The sequence below is a fragment of the Eriocheir sinensis genome, chromosome 8 (genome assembly GCF_024679095.1).
Source record: "Eriocheir sinensis breed Jianghai 21 chromosome 8, ASM2467909v1, whole genome shotgun sequence".
NCBI lineage: Eukaryota > Metazoa > Arthropoda > Malacostraca > Decapoda > Varunidae > Eriocheir > Eriocheir sinensis.
Window position 1 is genome coordinate 19,857,411 of NC_066516.1, and position 19,532 is coordinate 19,876,942.

General features: G+C 43.9%; 1 protein-coding gene across 2 annotated transcripts in view; it reads right to left on the reverse strand.

Moving 5' to 3' along the window:
* LOC126995645 (uncharacterized) overlaps window positions 1–19,532 on the reverse strand; it is a 157,432-nt gene that overhangs the window by 100,801 nt on the left and 37,099 nt on the right. Inside the window, exon 1 of one of the 2 annotated variants that reach the window (XM_050855384.1) lies at window positions 3,805–4,092. The exons of the other annotated variant lie outside the window; for it this stretch is intronic. The gene's annotated coding sequence lies outside the window, so the exon portion shown is untranslated. Of the gene's footprint in view, window positions 1–3,804; window positions 4,093–19,532 lie in introns of those variants that run through there. 2 annotated transcript variants of the gene reach the window in all.

The following is a 19,532-nucleotide window of genomic DNA, read 5'->3' on the forward strand; positions in this document are numbered from 1 at the left end:
CCCTTAATCACCACTACGACCACTACGATCACCACCACGACCACCTCAACCACCACCATCACCACTAACACTAACTTCAAAACCATTATCACCACCCCAACAATTAGTGCAACAACCATAACCACCACAATCTTCACTAGCCATAAACCATAAACACTAAGATCACCATCACCACCATCACCCCAAACACCGCCATTACTACAAAAAAAATATAGCTTACTACCTTTTACGAATGCACTATAAGCTTCCCCATGAATATATACACCTGCATGGAAATTGTACAGGTAGACTCAGACAGTCATCACATCTCAGATCTTCTTTTAACTTTAATGCCATCAGACGTGCGGCAAATTTCCCTCAGTTCCCTTCCACTCAGGCCGAAAGCAAAGTGGAGGCGGTGACTTTAAGTGAGGTAGTGAGGGAGGGAGGCAAGACTGGACTCCCCACAAGTTTTCTCCCAGTGATTGAAATGGGTTTACGGGACACAAGTTTAAGGCAGCTTCCTTCTCCTCCTCCTCCTCCTCTTCTTTGTAGTCTTCGTTCTCAAAATCGGCTCCCCCCCCCCTCTCTCTCTCTCTCTCTCTCTCTCTCTCTCAGGTGGGTCTGATTGCGGGGAAACAACTCGGAAATGGAGGTAAAGAAAGTTAGGAAAGGTAAATCAATTGAAAAAGTCTACGTACACACACACACACACACACACACACACACACACACACACACACACACACACACACACACACACACACACACACATTTTATTTTTTCTTAACATTGATATAAATCCCACTCAGTACTATAGTCTACTTAAGAATGGAATCTATGAACACATACCGGTAAAGGAAAATCCTGAACACCCCTGTCTCTGCCAACCAAAAACACACTCTAAATAATCTTCTTTTTGTGTGTGTGTTTATTTATATAGTTATGATAAGAGGCATTTCGAACAAAACCTATTCATATCATTACATATTCTCTCTCTCTCTCTCTCTCTCTCTCTCTCTCTCTCTCTCTCTCTCTCTCTCTCTCTCTCTCTCTCTCTCTCTCTATATATATATCTATATATATCTATATATATCTATATATATCTATATATATATATATATATATATAAATATATATATATATATATATATATATATATATATATATATATATATATATATATATATATATATATATATATATATATATATATATATATATATATATATATATATATATATATATATATATATATATAGTTACGAACAGTTCCGCTGCAACAGCCCACCGCCATGCAATCGCGTGGTAACAATATCCATTCTCGTCTATTTAGTAATTCTATTTTCGAGCTATTTGTAACAGCTTCACAGCTTTCCATATTGGCAATATTGAAATTCCTGAAACATATGGATTAGTATTATTTCTTCAAACAAACTGAAAAGTATGGCAATATTTCATGCAAATTCGAAGTGGAACAATATTTCCGAACACCCAGAATGGTGTGTGTGTGTGTGTGTGTGTGTGTGTGTGTGTGTGTGTGTGTGTGTGTGTGTGTGTGTGTGTGTGTGCGCGTGCGTGCGTGCGTGCGTGCGTGCGTGCGAGCGTAAGGTGTGTAAGCAGCTTATTCGTTTTCGAGTTCGGAATGAATTTAATCACAGGCGGGTCTGGCCTATTTCTGCGAGAGGATGAGGAAGAAGAGTTTACATGAGCGGATAAAAAAATTAAGAATAAAATAGATATGTAGTAGGAGTGCACGAAGGTAAACTAATGCGTAAAAATGCGTAAAAATTAGTGAAAACTTAAGAAAAAATAAGAACAAATACATTCTACACAAAATCAACGAACTGTTTTATCAAGTTAAAACATACGGTAATCAACGAAGACATCGAACACCTGAGGAAACATTTGGCAGGAGGCGAAAGAAAAGTGCCAATAAAGTTCTATATTTAGAACATCTCATACAAAATTAATATTCACTACCCAGCGAGCACCGGTATAGCCCCCCGCAGGTGTGGCACACACCTGCGGGGGGCTATACCGGTGCTCGCTGGGTAGTGAATATTAATTGTCACACCTAGCAGGTGTGCCCATCAAGCAGGTGTGCCACTAAATCTTGTCTGAAAACACCTCGACTTATTTTCTCCCCGTGCTCAGCGTGCCTGCCTCAGAAACATGGGATTAAAAATGACTCAATGCTCAATAAGAACATCTTCGTGAACTACTTTTATAATGCAGACTGAGTCCTCACAGAGTTGCAACACACACACACACACACACACACACACACACACACACACACACACACACACAGTGAGATAGAGAGAGAGAGAGAGAGAGAGAGAGAGAGAGAGAGAGAGAGAGAGAGAGAGAGAGAGAGAGAGAGAGAGAGAGAGAGAGAGAGAGAGAGAGTTGTGTAATTCATTATTTACAAAGTCACCGTTAGATTGTGATAACGCCACGAAAATCTGTTTGCTAACCTTTGACATAATGACACCTATAACAAGCGTTTATTTCTATTATTCTTCAATAGTAAAAAAAATTGTGCATCGTAAACTCGATATCAGTATCAAAATTAGCCATGTAACTCATCATAATGTGGAAAAGTTCAATCATGAATTTCTTCAAATCATTACATGTGTGAGCTGTATCGTAACATGTAATTATGTCGTACCGTGATAAGTATCAAGTTTCTTAGGCTACCCAGCACGAACGGCGATTAGCTGCTCTTATCAAAAAAAGTAAAACACGCACACACACCATCCGTGAACTACATAGCAACCCTCAAAACAACACCGACAGAACAAAGCCACAGCAGCCACGCTTCCAACACTCACCATCTGTTGTGGCGTCGTCTCGTACCCTTGTTTTAGTCATCTCGCTTTATTTACATACACACAGGAGTGGATGAATTTCGGCACGGTACCGTATTTATTGTCGACTGGTTGTCATGCAAGGGGTGCAGGTTGTCTCACTTGTCACATTTACCGACATAAAAAGGGTGCAGGTTTTAATTATCACATTTACCGACATTGTCCCACCCAAGTTTATTTTTTTTTTTTATAAAAGTAAGGGATAACGTATGTTTTGAATTTGAAAAATGCTTCAAATATGAAAGTTTGTTCCTGCGCCCCTTGTTTTTTTTGTTTTTGTTTTTGTTTTTTACGTTGTTGCCTATTGCGCCGGTAGGCATCTTCCCGGTGGGGCCTGATGGTCGGCCCAAGGCTTCTTCCAGGTGGGGCCTGATGGTCTGCCCAGCCCGTTCTGGCGCAGGCGAGTGTTTATAGTGGCGCCATCTTGCATTGGCTCATGCTGCCCCCCGGAACTCGTTCTTGATTCGCTTGGACGGCTTCCTCTAGAGTCCGGGTTGATGGGTGGTCTTCAGGACAGCATGTGGGTAGTTTTAAGCCACTCGGCGGTGACTGAAAAATCCGAGTGGTAGCGTGAGGATTCGAACCCGCGTCGTCCATCACGCGGCGAATGTGGGTCCAGTACGCTATCACTTCGGCCACCGCCTACCCGGTATGTCGGTAAATGTGATAAATGAGATAACCTGCGCCCCATGTATGACAAGCAGTCGACAAAAGACACAGTACCGTGCCGAAATTCATCCACCCCTGTGTGTATGTAAACAAGGCGGACGGACTAAATCAAGGGGACGAGACTCGACGCCACACCGTAAACAACATAAACACCACAGAACTCATTACAACACTCACCATCCCTAAACAATATGAGAAACACACCATCCGCAAATAACATTAGAAAACTAAAAACAACACACAGACAGAATTAAGCCACAGCAGCCACCCCTCCAACACTCACCATGCCGCCGTGCCTCCTGGCGTCGCGGGAACAGGGTTATCGCCGCGTCAGCTGTGCCCCACCGCTCCCAATGCCTCCCTGCGCCAAAACATTGTCTGCACCGACTGTCCCCGACTACCACGGCGTTCCCGATGGTTTTCATACTGCTCTAAGGGTTCACAAGTGTCTTATGTTCCTACGTCACGCCGCGGTGGACACACCATGCCCATACAACACACTAACCGACACACAGAGCAACATAGCACATGACATACTATCCCGCCGCCCGCCGCCCGAGCCACACTGACGGCTGATAGGCAGTGACAGCATGCGACCTCGGTGACCTTGCCCGTCTGCCAACGCCTGTCACAATCACTTTCATCATGAACGTACATTATTCCCTGTTGTATTGTCCCTTTAAATATAGTTGTTATTAGTTTATATGTCTGATTTTCTTTTGTGGGAGTGTACGCGTGAGGGCTTCCTGCTGGGGCACATACGGAAGTGTTGGCAGCCGTGCTTGGCTTGCCTCACGCAACTCGGCGCACGAGACACTTGTCAGCGCTGAGGCTTCAAAGATTTTTCAAGGACCATGTTGTTTAAATTAATAGGGGCTACTTGAAAGTTAGAAATTATTAGTGGGCGGGAGGGTGGGCACTGATTAGGATCCCTCTCGCTAATGATGTTCAGTATTCGTTCTCTTTTTACAGAAAGAAAATTGTCAATGATCCAAGTACAGAAATGTAGCCGTGGAGAGAGAGAGAGAGAGAGAGAGAGAGAGAGAGAGAGAGAGATTTACATTTGGAGCTTCAAGTTGGTTACAGGGATTGACAAGGGCAATATATATAAAGCACTTATGAAAAAATGAGAGGTTAAGACAAGTAGCACTGGGTGTGAGCTTGATAAATTCAGCTTCATTAAGGGAATAAATAAAAACTGGTCCATGAACAGGGTAATGAATAGAGGGAAACAAATTAATAAGCAGATAATTAATAATGCAGTTGATGCAAAAACGATTGAAAGTTTTAAATGAAGGTTAGACAGATAACGGAAGGGGAGGGAAGTTGGCGAAAAACTCAATCTTTGGTTAAGGCGGTGTCACACTAGCACTTTTTCCGTCAACTTTTTCCGTCGTTTTTCTGAAAATCGTCGATATCTTGGCTGCGGCCTGTCACACACAAACGGTGTTTCGTCTGAAACTTTCCGTCGGCACAGACCAAGGAATGTAAACAAACATGGAGTCCACGCTACGGCAAAGATACGCTGCTCTGAACCTAATACTGTGTATTGTGAGACGAGCTGAACAAGCCAAAAAGCGTGCATGGATGCGCTCATGGTTGGCTCGTCGGGAAAGAGAAAGTGTGTACCTCAGGCTGTTAAAAGAGCTGAGTTTAGAGGATCATGAGACTCTGAAGAATTGGATCAGGTTGGACAAGAGCCAGTACCACAGACTTCTGGAGTTAGTGACACCTCTTATTGCCAGAAGTGACACCAGGATGAGGAAGGCTGTCACTGCAGGAGAGCGTTTGAGACAGGTTGAAGCCACGCGGAAAGTCTCGGTCTTGGTTTTGGAAATGTAAACAAAGGCGGAAATTTGCAGGCGGAAACGATCCTGATCGTCTGACAAATTCATGCGATAAGTTCATGCGGAACGATGAAAAATCGACGGAAATCGCATTAATCGACGGAAAAAGTGCTAGTGTGACACCGCCTTTACTATGCCCAGTGTAGTCAACGTTGCCAGATTGTCGTACTCTGCCTCTTGTGTTTGCCGATTTCCAACCCCAAAACTGCCTCCTCGACCCCAATAACTGCCTTTATATATAGTTATCGTTAAAATGGTTAATTATTGGTGCTTTATGGCAATAGCTATGGCTCAGAAACCGGTAAATACGAGGCTCTGAGTACGATAATCTGGCAACGATGCGTGACTGTAGTGTCGTTTTGTATTCCCTTTTGTATCTATATGTATCCTTGTGAAGCAACTTCTCCATGTTTTCCTTTTTACTTTCCCTTAAAAGCATCACCCTCATCTCCTCCTTTCCCTCCTCCTCTTGTTGTCTCCCTTTATCCTTTAGTATCCTTGTGTACCCTTGCGTAGCTACTTCCCATGCTTTTTTCCTTTTAGTTCCCCTTACGAGCGCCACCACCACCACCACCACCACCTCCTCCTCCTCCTCCTCGCTCGCCCTTAATACCACTCAACACTTTTCCTCCCTCCTGATTGTGCTGGCATTTCCCTCATCCTCTCCCACTCACCTCGCCTCGCCTTTCTTTCTTTCCGCCCATTACCTTCTTTCGGCGCATCCTGCCTTTTCTTCCCGCTGGCTGCTGCTGTATAGAGTAAGGGTTCGCGGGCCGTTGTTTGCATATTAAGAGTTTCGTGGGTTTTTGCGGCAGGAAGGTGTTTATTATTTTGAGGTTCGTTGTGAAGGTTCTACGATTTTGAGTTTGTTAGTGGTTTACTTTTGTGGTACTGTTGATTGTAGTGTTGTTGTTTTTTGTGTGTGTTTGTTTATTGTTGTTATTTCTATTCAAGTTTTACATTGGTCGGTAAAGGCTTTTTCGTCCTCTGGTTTTACTCTTTTTCGTCTTGATTTTGGTTATTTTTTTTTCAATTATTCATCTTGTTTTTGTTAATACTCTTGCTTTTTATCCGACTCCTTCTTCATTTTCTTTCTTTTTTTTTCTTTTTCCGCCTCCTTACTTATCCTTGTCGTTTTTATTTTACTCTTGCTCTTTGTACGCCTCCTTTATTTTCTTCTCTATCTTCTTTCTCTTCTTCATCTTCTCTGGGAACTTCTATTCACATTCCCCTCAAACTCGATTCTTTATTTCTTCTCCAGATTTACCTTCACTGCAGTACGTACTCCCGTTTACTTTATCGTCTCCGTAACTATTTTTTTCTTCTTTTCTTATTCCTCTCTATCCCTTCCTTCCTGTCCCCTTCTCTCTCTCTCTCTCTCTCTCTCTCTCTCTCTCTCTCTCTCTCTCTCTCTCTCTCTCTCTCTCTCTCGTCTTCCTCCTCCTCCTCCTCCGCCCTGTACCCGCCGTCAACCCTCCACCACCACCACAGCACCACCGCCCCTCAGCCTCCCATTCTTTCCTCTTCAATCCCGTCCCACGAGAGGCTGCTTCCCCACCTTTATCCTCGCCCACGACCTCCTCCTGCTACTACTACTAGTACTACTAATACTAATACTTCTACTACTACTACTACTACTACTTCGTGTGTGTGTGTATGTATGTTGTATCCTCGTTTGATCTTGTATAAAAGAGCTCACGTCCGAAACACAGGTAGGCAAACGGACGGACAGGTGACAGTCGACAAAGGGGCGGAGTGACTGACTGACGCGGCCCTGTATTTTCTCTCCAAACTCGAGTCTTTTGTGGCAGAGGACGTGTGTCAATAGCAGACCTACACCGACTGACAGATAGATAGATAGAAGTACAGAGAAAACCTTTATTGGCTGTCGTTTTCCTGTTTATTTTTTAGTTTTTTCTTCTCTCTCTCTTCAGCAAAGCCCTCGAGTTCTTGTTTGATCATTCGCACGGCAAAGTTATGGTTCTTTTATTTTCATTTCGAACATATAGATACATAAATACCACTCACTGATCGTTCTTCTTACTCCGTTACAGTCCATTATCCATCCTTCTTTTTTACAGTAAAGGAAGCAGCTCAAGGACACAAAATAAATAAATAGATAAAGCCTGCCAAACACTGCTCCTACAAAGAAAATAGGAATGAGTGGCCAAAAGAGAGATTAGTTTCGGATTGAGAGGTGTCTTGAAGCTCCCCACCGTTACTCTTCTTATGGGAGTTAGTTTATGTGTTTTCATTGCCCTACCGCAGTCATCTTTCTCGTTTTTCACATACTGTCCTATCAGCGTTGCCAGATTATCGTATTCACCACATCGTCTTTATAACTTTTAAGCCTCAGACTCTCGTACCTACACAAATAACGATAGAAAATTGAAGTTAGCGTTAAAACTCCTATTTATTGATGTTTGTTTGTTTGTTTTTGCTATAGTTATTGGTCAGAAACTACGAAAATGCATTGCGATGTGTACGATAATTTGGCAACGCTGTGTCCTATGGAATTTATCTTTCTCGTTTTTCACATATTGTCCGACCGCAGTTATCTTTCTCATTTTTCATATAAACGTAAATACTCTCCGTGCTCATTCGCCTTATAACTATAATGGGAGTTTACGGGCCAGGCTGCGGTGGCTCGGGGAAATGTTTTCTCCTTCATTGCATTGCCGTGTTCGGACCCGCCTCGCCCACCTCTTTAGTCTCCACCAGACGGTCCACTAAAGCGAAGGCGCAATCCAATTTAAAGCCAATTTTTCTCCACAATCGCGTTCAGCGGCGGACTGTGGCACGCTATTTTCTCTTAAGTTTCTCCTGCGACCTTAAGAGGATGCATGGCGGACAGGGTTTGCGACTTTATTCGGACCAGTAAATTAGTTTCGTCCTATTACTTACTGTTTTATTTATGGCGTGGAGAAACACCCCAAGAGTTAACCAAAATAATACCAAACAGTAAATTAGTTTCGTCCTATTTATGTACTTACTGTTTTATATATGGCGTGGAGAAATACCCCAAAAGTTAACCAAAATAATAATAATAATAAAGAGGAGAATATCTAAACACCACGAACCTAAATTCATTACTTCTGGTACTTTCTTTTGTAGACTTTCTTTTGTAGGTGACCATAATATGTTCTAAGATAACAGCGCTTCTACAATGAAATTTCTGGTTTATTGTTTTCTAAGGATTATGGTTAAGTTGATGCCGCTGACTTTATTTCAGTAGAGATTTATGTTACGTCAGTTTAGTAGTGGTGGGTTTTAAATGACATAGTTGCCGACTGATTTTCGATTCTAGTACAGATGTTAGTTGCGTCTGATTTTGCGGTGGTTGATTTTTCTAATTACGGTATAAGGTGGTGTTTCGTGTATCTAGTGTAACCAATTATGCATCCCGCGGAAGTGAAATGGAGGATGGGATGGATCGTGGAAAGAAAAGTAAACAAAAATAATACAAAACAAAAGGAGAAGGGGGGAGATAAATAAAAAGGAAGATAGAAGAGGAGAAGAGACGAGGAAGCAATTAGGAGGGAGAAGGAACAGGGAAGGAAGTGAAATGGAGGATGGGATGAACAGGGATAAGAAAATAAACAAAAATAAAAAGGGATTGATCCATACAGCTCCTATGGGCAGGGTAGAGGCAAAGGATTTTCGCCTGAATAGCTCCCCACCTCTTTCTGACTGTCCTCTACTCATCAAATTCCGGTCGAAGTGTTGTTTCCCTTGCTGTCTTTTATCGTTATTTTTATCCCATCTGCTCTTCTCAACTTGTAAACTCCATGCGTACACCCCCTCCCTTACCCACCCACACCCTACGAACTCGCTGACCGCTTTCAACACCAGCACATTCTTATGCTGTCCAACTTCAAAATACAAGAATTAACCAGGATCTTCATTCATGTATACCTTTCACTAGTAAAATATGGAGTAGTTTTCGTCTCTAATTCCTCCTTCCTACGGCCTTAATGCTTTCAAGAGGAGAATATCAAAACACCACGAACCTAAATTAGTTACTTCTGGCACTTTCCTTTGTAGGCTTTTTGTAGACGCGTAGGCTCTATAGGCTTTTCGTAGACTCGTAGGCTCTGTAAGTTGTTGTTGTTGTTGTTGTTGTTTTTTGTACTGTCGTTGACTCTCTCATTTGTCTGCCTCTCATACCTGTTATAGGCGGGGGCAGGTGCCGCGTTGGGAGAGCGAGGCACGCACGGCACCTGTTGAGCCCAATTCTCCCTAAGAGGCGGCCGTGAATGCAGATCAAGAGGGCAGGTGTGGATGCCGCGCACGTACAGGTGTAATGGGATATAAATGTGGGTTTTCGTGACGTTATTGTTGTTGATATTATTGTTGGTGTTGTTTGTACAGTGTGGAAGATGTAATTATTGTGGTGGTGGTGGTGATGATGGTGGTGGTTTTGCTGTTAAGGTGGTAGTAGTAGCAGTAGTAGTAGTAGTAGTAGTAGTAGTAGTAATAGTAGTAGTAGTAGTAGTAGTAGTAGAGGTTGTAACAGTATTAGCACACACATGCATCTCCCAGAACACAATCACACACACTGGCACACACACACACACACACACACACACACACAAACACACAAACAAATAACCATAAACACACACACGCTGACATCCCCACCCCCTACCCCCCTGCAAACACACCTCTCCTCCCCCCTCACCCTCATATAAACCAACCCACTCACGCCGCCCCAGGGAATAACCGATAAGAATGTATGCGAGCTCAGTCCACCGCGCCCCCTTCCTTGCGCCCCTTCCCCTTGCGCCTCCCTTCAGCACCCCCCCCCCCCACCGCCGCCCTGGACAGACAGACATAAGACCCAACACGCCGCCGCTCCCACCACTTAAGGATTTACATGCTCATATGACGCTAAAGGGCACCATCACCTGCCTCCTCCTCCTACTACTCCTACTCCTACTCCTACTCCTTCTGCAGGTGTTCTGGCTCAGGTAGGAGGGAGAGAGAGAGAGAGAGAGAGAGAGAGAGAGAGAGAGAGAGAGAGAGAGAGAGAGAGAGAGAGCGCAAGGAAAGGAGATTAAGGTTGTCTCAGGACGAGGAGGAGGACGAGGAGGAGGAGGAGGAAAATATGCGAGTAGACAAGGGTTGAGGAAAGCAAAGGAGACAGGAAGGAAAACAGCTTAATGCAACAAGGATTAGGGAGAAGATAAAAAAAGGAAGATAGCAGGGGAGAAGAGAGGAGGAAGCAATTAGGAGGGAGAAGGAAGAGGGGAGGGAGTGAAGTGGAGGATGCGATGGATCGTGGAAAGAAAAGTAAACAAAAATAATACAATACAAAAGGAAAAGGGAGGAGATAAAAAAAGAAGATAGAAGAGGAGAAGAGAAGAGGAAGCAATTAGGAGGGAGAAGGAACAGGGGAGGAAGTGAAATGGAGGATGGGTGAACAGAGATAAGAAAATAAAGAAAAATAAAAAGGAGGAGGAGGAGGAGGAGGAGGGGGAGAAAACAAGGAAAGGAGGCGAAGGAAGAGTAGTTAGCAAGGGAGAAGAAAAGAGGAAGCAATAATGGAGGAAGAGGAGGAAGAGCGAGGGAAGAGAAAGGAAGGATGCGATAGACTGGGGAGAGAGAAGTAAATAAAAATAAAGCAAAAGGAGAAGGAGGAGGAGGAGAAAAAAAAGGAAAAGGAGGGGAAAAAAACGGAAATGAAAAGCAGTAGGAGGAGAAAAATTAAGGAGAGGCGAAAAAGCAAATATACCAAAAACAGAGAAAAAGATTAAAAAAAAGTAAATATAAAGTAGCGAGAGAGTGAGTGAAAAAAAAGCCGTTAAAACACTACTAAGAGGTAATGAGAGGCAAGGCGAGGATAATGAGGGGCAAGAGAGTGTTAATTAAAAGGAATTATGCCGCGTTGGAGAAGTTTATCCGCGGTTCGAGAAAGGGAGGTAACGGACGGAAGGGAAAGAAAAAAAAAGAAAAAAAAGAGGAGGGAAGTTAAAGAGGATAGAGCGGTAACTGTTGCACCGGAAGAAAGGAGGAAGGGATGAAGATAGTGAGTGATGGTGAAGGGAAGATGGTGTTAAGGAAGAAGAGGAATGAAGATGCAACTCCTCCCACTACCCCCCCCACCCCACCCCTTTTCATCACCTCCACTCTTTTATTTTATTTTTTTTAGGAAAGAGGGAGGAAGGGAAGAAGAGGGGGGGGGGGAGTGGAAGGTAAGTAGGAAGGGAAATGCAGTAGGAGAGGGCGACGACGAACCTCCACCCATTCTGCCACCTCCACAACCTCCACCACCCAAATCCCTCCCAATGTCATCCACCACCCCCTTCATCACCCATTCATTCATCTATTACACCTCCACCTCCACCATCACCACCACTATTCTCGCCCTCTCACCACTAGTCATCACCATCACAACACATATCACCACCACCACCACCACCACCACCATCCCTTCCTGCTTCCCCTCTCTTTATTTTACCTATAATTCATCACCCTACAGAGAGAGAGAGAGAGAGAGAGAGAGAGAGAGAGAGAGAGAGAGAGAGAGAGAGAGAGAGAGAGAGAGAAACTAGGCCACAGGACTCGACATGTTTCCAATTATCACGTAAATATTGATCTAACACATGAAGGGAAGCGGGTGACGTGTGTGTGTGTGTGTGTGTGTGTGTGTGTGTTTTACTACTATGTGTATACTTTGATGAGCAACGAACCCTCTCCCTCCGCCTCACCCTCGTCCATTCAGAGAGAAAAGAGAAAGGAGAAGATAAAGGGTGGACGGACGTGACCTAGTTCTGTGGGGGAGAGAAATATTTAAAAGGAAAATAATTAAAAATAGAAAGAAAAAAAAGACGGAAAGAAAGAAAAATTAATGAAAGAAAGAAAGAAAAACAGAAAGAAAGAAAGAAAAATAGCAAGAAAGATGGAGAAAAAGAAAAAGAAAAGAAACATGAAAAAGACAGAAAAAAAGAAAGAAAGAAAGAATGAATGAATGAAAGAAACAAACACAGAGAGACAGACAGGCACAGACAAAGAAACACAAACACAGACATTTAAAAAGACGTAAACACACACACACACACACACACACACACACACACACACACACACACACACACACACACACACACACACACACACACACATACACACACATACACAAGTACACACACACACGAGTCCAACACGTAATCAGGCCATGGTGAATTACACACAACCTCGTCCCCCTCGCCCTCACACGTACAGACAAACACACATATCTTTGAAGTGTTGTCATTCTCGGGGGGCCAACAAATAAACACACAACTCACTATCGTGCTTCCCCCCTTATGAGCTCCGAGAGGCGGTACTGAATTAAAAGGCAATGAACAGCGAGATTTAATAAGCGGGCGGGAAGCGAGAAGGCCGAGTGGGGGAGAGAGAGAAAGGTGCAAGGTGAGGAGAGTAATAAGAGGAAGGATAGGGGGGAGAAGGAGGTAAGGAGGGGAAGGAGAGGGAGGAAAAGGAGGGAGAGAGGAGGATGGATGACTAAGAGCAAAGAGAGGAAGGAGAAGGAAGACGAATGATATGAGTTCAGACTAGACTGTTTTTTTGTGTGATTATGAGGAACTGGACCCGTTAAAACAAACACACACACACACACACACACACACACACACACACACACACACACACACACACACACAAACGGAGAGACAGTGATGAAGTGGAAGCAGAGATATTGGGGAGGAATAGGAAGATAGTGAAGAAGGGAAGGAGAAGGTTGGGGGGAGGGGGGAAGAGGTCTTATTCAGCAATTAATCACTTCAAACAAATAATCTCTACCCCCCTTTCCCCCCTCCCCCCCCACCCCCCGTTCCTTAAAGTTGCTTGTCTCCTCTTTTTTTTTTTTTTGTCTTTTCCCTACACTCATTTTTTTTTGCGCTTTCATTCTCTCTTTTAACTTATTTTTCGTATGTTCTCTTTTATTTCCTTTCTTTTTTGCACCCCGTCTTACATTCCACCCGCTAACCATCACCTAACACCACCCTAGCTACCATTTACCACCTCAACCATCAACACCAACATTCTCAACACCTCCACCACCTCCACCACCACCACCACTAAAACTTTTACTGTCCCTACACCCTTTTATCTTCTCCACCACCCTCCCCATTCATTACCACCTACACCTGTCTCTTTTACTAGTACTTCAATGCGCTGAGGTGTTGGTGGCGTCGCTGTGTATCCAGAGAACTTAAGCTCCGGTGGAAAAGTAAAGGAGGGGAAGGATGGAGAAGAAGCTTTTTAACTGGTCTTCTTGCCTATACTCTATCCGCCTTTTATTTTCCTTGTTTTTTTTATCATTATCTTCTTTATCTCCTTCCATTTCTTTCTCGTATCCTTTAGCCTTTCCTTCACTCACACAAGTATCTCCGCTTTTTCTTTATTAGCCTTCTCTTTCCTTTTTCTACTTTTTTCCGTTTCTTTACTAATTCACGATAGATCCACACACACTCAGACAGACAAACTTTCTACTCATGCTCATCCTTCATCTGTATTTCACCTCTCCTCCCAAAAAAAAAAAAAAAAAAAAAAACAGACAGACAGGAAGACAGACAAACAGACAGACAGATAGACAGACAGACAGACAGAAAAACAAACAAACAGACAGACAGAACCCAAACCTTAAGCCCACATTGCCAACCTTCATGATATTATCCTCCTATAAACTGCCAACTCACGAAGCATGAATGACGAGCACACACACACACACACACACACACACACACACACACACACACACACACACACACACACACACACACAGGGTTGAGTCACCATGATCCAGCACCATCACAGCCACAGTCAAGGTCACCAGAAAGTTCGCCTCACCCACAAATATTAGTTACGTCACCAGGTCCGTCTCAAAGCAGGGGCAGATCAGTCAGTAGGTAGGTTATCCCCCCCCCCCCCCTCAACAAAGTCCGCAAGTCAGCCTCCGTAAAATAGAGAGTCAGTATGTAGAAGGTCCCCCCCCCCCCTCCCCACCTACATACAAGGCTCCCTCCCCCTTAGCAGCTAGTCAGTCAATAGTTTCCGCCCCCCCCCCCCTTTAAACTAGAGCAGCATGTCAGTGGGTTCCTCCTTCTATCCCAAGCAGTAGGTAGGTCAGCATTAGTTCAGTAGTTTTTAGCAGTAGGTGATCAAATAGGTCTCCCCTGTCCCAGTTAGTAGAAAAAGGTTAGTATGTCCTCCATCCTCCAGTAACAAGAGGTCAGTAGGTCCCTATCACAAGTTGTAAGAGGTCAGTAACTCCCCCACCCCTTTTTCTACCCTAGCACAAGCTCAGTAGATACTCAATAAGAATAAATCATTAAGTCCCACTCCAGTAGCAAGTTTTTTTTTTTTTTTTTTTTTTTTTTTTTTTTTTACGTGTCAGCCTTTAGCGCCGGTAGGTTTTCTTGAGGGGCCTGGATGGTAGTCGGCCCCGGCCCTTCATGGCGCAGGCAAGTGTTTTATAGTGGCGCCATCTTTTCTCGGCCCATGCTGCCCCCCGGAACTCCTTCTTGATTCACTTGGACGGTTTCCTCTGGAGGCCACTCGGCGGTGACTGAAAAATCTTAGGTGGTAACGTGGGGATTCGAACCCGTGAGCCCTTTCCAATCCTTCCCCATCAGTAAGGCAGCAGTTCAGTAGGACCCCAGTGAAGGTCAGTAGGTCAGAGGACTCAACCACCCCCCCAGCAGTAGGTCAGTAGTGGCAAGGTCGCTAGAGATCTTGGTAGTGGAGTCCCCGCCCCGCGCCTCCTTCCCTCCCTCTCTCGTGAACGTTGAAGTCACTGGGCCAGGAATCACGGCGGGAGTGTGTTTGTAAAAGCTTCTGAATCTGGTGCTCTGGTGCTAGTCTTTTGTTTCTCTTTCATTCTCTTTTGTTCATCATTTCGCCTGTTCTGTATCACTTGGTTTGTCTTCCTTCGATTTTTTTTTATATTAGACCGGACCAAAGAGAACTGAGGCCCTATATATTTTTTGTCTTTTCGCCGAGAGGGGAAAAAAAACACTCCTTTCTCTCCCCGTCGGTCACACGTGCTCAAGTGGAGTTCAGGATTCGCCCTTCCTCCTTCCTCCCCTTCCCTCCCCTCTCACTCCCCTTCCTTCCCCTCTCTGACACGCCCATTGTATCCTCCTCCTCCTTCTCCGCCTCCTCCTCCTCAAATTTTCCCCTTCTTTCTCCTTCCTTCTTCCTTCTTTTCGACCCCCTTACCCTTTCTCCCTCATCATTCTGCTTCACTTTTCCCTTTGTTCTTTATCCTTTCCCTTTCTCTCCTCCTCCTCCTCTTTCTCTTCCTCCTCCTCCTCCTCCTCCTCCTCCTCTTCGAGCCACATTTGACTTTCACGCCTGATCTTCACACACTTTCCCGTAACGACTTTCAAATCCAAACGAAAGAGCGAATAAATCAGAATAATGTAAGTGGTAACAAGAACAGAGAAGGAGAGCGAATATACGAATCAAGTGTAAGCGAAAAAAAAAAGGAAAAGAAAGAAAAATGAAAATACCCCACATAACATTGGAGGGATATTTTTTTCATTTCTAATCTCTCTTTCTTTGTTTCTTCGGCTATTTCTGCCTCGATATTGATCAAAATCCTCCCAGTTACGAAGGCAAGGACCCTGAGGAAAACAATTAATAATACAGGACTACCAACTCTCCCGAGACTACACGCTGATGAACGATCCCCGTGAGAGAGAAAGAAAGAAAGAAAGAAAGAAAGAAAGAATGAATGAGTGAGTGAATGAATGAATGAATGAAAGAAAGGAAGAAAGAAACAGAAAGAAAGGAAAAGAGAAAGAGAAAAAAAAAGATAGGAAAGAAGAAAGAAAAAGAAAAAAATGAAGAAGGAAGAAAAGAAAGAAAAATAGAGTGAAAGAAAGAAAAAAAAAGAAAGAAAGAAAGAAGAGAGAGAGAGAGAGAGAGAGAGAGAGAGAGAGAGAGAGAGAGAATAAGATAAGGCACGTTTACTAGTGAGGCTGAAAAATGAAAGATTAATTAATGGAGGAGGAGGAGGAGGAGGAGGAAAAAAAGACAAAGCTCAACTTGTCTCCCTTCAATGCACTCAATCCCTCCCTGTAATAATGGACATAAGCCTATTCAATCCCCTTTCTCTTTTTACGCCTTCTTTCGTGTCTCCTTCCTCCTCCTCCTTCCTTCTTTTTTTTCTTCTGAACTTTATCCCCAGTTCTTCCTCTTATCCTTCGGCATTAGTGAGTAGCGGTTTTTTTTTTTTTTCATTATTGTTTCCTTTTTTTTTTTTTTTTGCCCTTGAACGGTCTCCTTTGCTGTAAAAAAAAACTACCCGTTCACTCTCCTCCTCCTCCTCCTCCTCCTCCTTCTCCTCCTCCTCCTTCTCCTCTATTGTCTCTTTTTCCTCCTCCTCCTCATCCTCCTCCTCATCCTCCTCATCCTCATCCTCTACTACCACCTTTCCCACTCCTCTCTACATTCATGATCTTCTTCAACCACCTCCTTCCTCCTTTCCTTTCCCCTCTCCTCCTCCTCCTCCTCCTCCTCTTCTTTAACCACCTTCTCCAGTCCTCTTTATATCCCTGGATACTGACTTCCTCATCCACCTCCTTCCTCCTCCTTCTTCCTCCTCCTCTTCTTCCTACTCACCTTTACCTTCCTTCCCAGTTCTCTCATTATCCTTGGACAAGAACGTTCCTCTCTTTTTCTCTCCTCTCCCTCCTTCTTTCTCCTCCTCCTTCTCCTCCTCCTCCTCCTCCTCGGCTATATCCTGTCTCATTTCTTCCGATAGGGACTTAATCTTGCCGCTCCCCTGAGTCTATTGTTAGTGTGATTCCGGCCTATTAGTTTGGCTTGTTAGAGGAGCAAGAGAGAGGGAAGGATGGAGGTGGATCGCCCCGGACCACGCGGCTTTGCGATAAGGGGATTGGTGGGTCGGCGGAGTGTGTGGGGGACAGCCGGGAGAGGTTACGTCAGGAAGCACCGGTGGAAGGGAGAAAAGGCGAATGGGAAAGTTGTATGGGCTAGCGCGTGTGCTTTTGGTGGGTGAGGAAAGAAAATGTGGAACGAGATGTGGTATGGGTTTCATCTTGGGTTTAGCAAAAGTTAAAGGGTTAAGAAAAAACGGTAAGAGTGGAGTGGAGGTTCACTGTGAGCGCCTTGTTGTGCGGAGAAGACTCATCGCTTCCTCTCTTTCCTCATGACTTACTGGTTTCCTAAAATCAGTGTCACACAAGCGATGTCACAAGTCACACGGTCGATTCGGCTACGAGCTTCTTACACTGGCACCGTCCCGCAACCGTTTTTCTGCGACTGGACTCAATTTGTGTGTTTTGGCTCATTATTTGCCAAGAGAACGTCTCTGGACTCTCTCTTGGCTTCGAAAACGAAAGACCGAGAACATATACAACAGACTCGTCAGGGAATTGAACCTTGAGGATCAGGAGACTTTTCGCAACTTCATACGGCTGAGCAGAGACCAGTGCCACGAACTGTTGAGGCGTGTAACACCCCTAATAGAAAAGCAGAATACCAACATGAGTCTTTGATGTCCCACAAGCACCTGTTTTCTCTTAACATATCACACAGAGATGCTTTATCACCTCTTGACCAGCCAACATTAGCCATTTTTCTTTATTTCACTGAAAGTTACGAGACACGCGTAGTCCGTTCGCTGGTGTGTGTGGTGTCGTCTGCTCCAATATGTAAACAAAGAGGCCCGTACTTGTGGCAGGAGGACGGTCATGCGCGACTCCCTGTTTGCTGCCAAGAGATGCCCGTATCGGCATCAAATGGTGTGAAAATATCAAAAGATTAAAATACAAGACAGGAGTAACTATCTAACTAACTACTAATTAACTACTAACTACTAACTAACTACTAACTAACTAACTAACTAACTAACTAACTATCAAACAAACTAACTACTAAACCAACTGATCATTTTGCAATCATAGAATAGAATCAGCCACGTAGCAGATTAGTGTGACCGACTGTACAGAGGTAAATCCTTCACTCCACTCACTCACGCACACACTCGGTTTCTAACTCGCTCACTCACTCCACTCGGTCACAGCAAATGAGCAAAGAGAAAAAGTATTTCCGCACCGCCAGTAATGTTTATCTTTTCAAAGGACGACGAGTCGGAGGAACGGACAACACATTACACTCGGATGTGTTTTACGGCCTCGACTTGTCCGTCTGTCTGTTCCTGTCTTTGATATAAGACTCCAAAGGGAACACAACAGGCGCAGTACATGTATTATTCACGAGTGAGTTTATCCGTATAGTTCAACGTCCTCCACAGACTGGGGGATCATTTTACAGGTACATAATATAGAACGCGCTGGGGAATGGCTGCAATGTATCACTATTAACGGTTTATATTTACTAAGAGGCTCTGGAGAGGTTGGAGGAGTGGATGATATGTTAAACGCTTTACCTTTAGACATTCTGGATCGTGATGTAGTATTGTATGTTTTCAATGTATTAGAAGTATATTGAGAGCATGAATGAGCGGTTGATATATTAAACATTTTAGACAGAGAGATTGTGACTTGTGATGCACTTGTATGATTTTTAAACGGTAAAGGAAGCAGGCCAAACACAAAACAAAATCAAAACAAGACTCTCGCAACACACTATAGGCCTATGGAGAAAAAAAAGAGGTCTCGATACTACCCTTTATAGTTTACTCAGAAGAATTAAATCATTACCTATCTTTATCTCAGCTTATTTTAAACATAGAGGAGGAAATCGAGGCCCAAATGGAGTGTAAATCAATGGAACGTTTTACAGAGACAGATTCTAAGTCTTTACCAATGTCAGAAACAGAAAAACGACATTAGGCCTATTATTACGAGTTGCCGCTATTGCCTCCACACGTTCCACTTTGACTAGAAGAAAAAGTGGAGCTGAAAAGGACGGTAAAGAAGGGAGGAAAGAAGAAAGAAAGGAAGGTAAGAAAGAAGTGGGTGAGAAAGGAAGAGTGGAAGGAAGGTATAGGGTGTGATGAAGGAAGGACGGAAGCATGGAAGGAAGAAAGGAAGGAAGAAAGGAAGGAAGGAAAGAAAGGAGAGAGAAAGAAATATAAAGACGGAAGCAAGGAAAGAGGGAAGGAAGCAAGGAAGGAAGGAAGGAAGGAAGAAAGAAAGGAAGGAAAGAAAAGAGAGAGAAAGAAATA